Source organism: Schistocerca americana, chromosome 3, assembly GCF_021461395.2.
Source record: "Schistocerca americana isolate TAMUIC-IGC-003095 chromosome 3, iqSchAmer2.1, whole genome shotgun sequence".
NCBI classification, from domain to species: Eukaryota; Metazoa; Arthropoda; class Insecta; order Orthoptera; family Acrididae; genus Schistocerca; species Schistocerca americana.
In genome coordinates this window covers 383,727,559-383,729,513 of record NC_060121.1, presented here as the reverse complement: position 1 = coordinate 383,729,513, position 1,955 = coordinate 383,727,559, and positions in this window count along the sequence as shown.

Below are 1,955 nucleotides of genomic sequence, written 5' to 3'. Positions count from 1 at the left end.
ACGGCCCAGGAAACCCTCGTGGAAACTTTGCCGACGTGATCCAACAAATTAATCAGTGGCCAGAGCGGGCGCAATATCACCGAATACAGCGTGGCGGAGCGGCGTCGTTGTGTGGACGTCGGCCGACCTCTTGGTGCTGCAAGGCTGCACTTGTCTATTCACTCCTAGCTATCTTGCTCAGTACATAGCTGAACCAAAACTTTCTATCTCCAAGCTCAATCGTTCCATTTGCTAAGTCCTAAACTGCAGAGATGCCCACTCTTTCTCAGGCAAGCTGAGTAAAGAACACCACGTCCGCACTCTAGGCAAGCTGGGAACGGAACATCTCTACTGAGACTTCTGTCAGTCCGCTCTTTGCCTCGGTTTCCCCTCCAGCAAAATCACTTACGCCAATTGCAGCGCAAGTCGCGTTAATTATGCGTCGCTTCCCACTGCTGACCAATGCCTGCTCTGCGAAGTGAAGAAATTCCCACAACATTTCCCTTCCTCTCAAGTTCTTCTATTTAGCTCCCCCCAGGCCACCTATCAAGGTTAGCGTCTGCACAAACACCAATTTTTCCGGAATTCTGACTCCCAGGAGAGTACTTCAAATTCCTTGGTCCTACATTCCCATCGGAGGCCGGCGTATTTCATGCTATCGCTCTTCACCTGATTTACTTCAGGCTCTGCGGACCATGAATTCAGCGTGAAGTTGCTATAGTCACGAACATGCATATTTTGACCTCTGTTGACCGCTCCACCGTAGCTTTGCGCAGCTTTGGCGCATGTTTCACAGAATATGGGACGACAGGCATTTATGAACAGGTGTACAAGTTCTCCGTCGGTTTCCTGGTATACCAGCATGGGGTCAACCACCCACTCACTGTCACTCATCTTAAGGCGGCTGGAGGCCGCGCCGCATTACCACTTTCTCAGAGCTTCAGCCGCCCTAAGCTGCCTATTGTCGCTTCCCTTCGCTGTTCCCCAGCCTGCCACGGTTAACTCTAAATGTTTCCCTGCGGTAAACTATGCAACAAAATTGAAGACGTAACGAAGAAATAACGTTAAAAGAACGGAAAGAAGACCTCGACGTATTAGATTAAGAAGAGATACGACGAGAATAATTCAACTAAGAAGATCCAGGGGTACGAGCACACAGATGTCACACACATTGCGGCGATGCCGAAACAGAAACAACACCCGACGCCGCCAGCACCAGTTGCTGTTCACTGGTGCTCATTACACGTCCGCTCATAGGCGTTGCGAGAATTCTATGCTGGGTGAGCGCAAAATAGAACTTTAGTAGCTTAGCAAGAAGTGATACCAACAGTAGAGTGACATTTATTGGTGTAGTAATTATACTCTGAGTTGACTTTATTTGAATGATTACTAGGTCTAAGTATCATAAGAATATGGATCACGAACAGCAAATTGGAGAAATGTCATAACCAGGCATGGCTATGAAAATTAGTAAACAAGCTCAAAATAATAAATGCAACTGTATCTGCTCAAAATGCTACTTTAAGTAAGGAATTAAATGAAACCTTAAGTAGAGAACTAAACTCAGTAAATTCTCAATTAAATTTGTTAAATGCCAAAGTAGAATCGCAAAGCAAAGAATTTGGTAGTCTATGCGAAAGCAAAGGCGCTTTAAAGACCGAATTTGACGATTTAAGTAATAAAGTACAGGTTTTGAAATTAGAATTAAAGAATGAAGTAACTAACTCTTTAAACCTCCATGTAAACCAACTGTTCACTGACTTTAGTGAGAAACAGAATGATCAAATTCAGGATTTGATATAAGAGTTAGAATTTAGTATTGAAGATAAATGTAATAAAATGGAGTCTGAACTTAGTGGAAGGTTAGGATCATTTGAAAATGTGTGTAATGTTAAGTTTGATGCTGTAAGACAGAGACTGCATACTTTAAAAGGGAGCATCGATAAGACTAGTGAATTAATACAAATAATCCAATT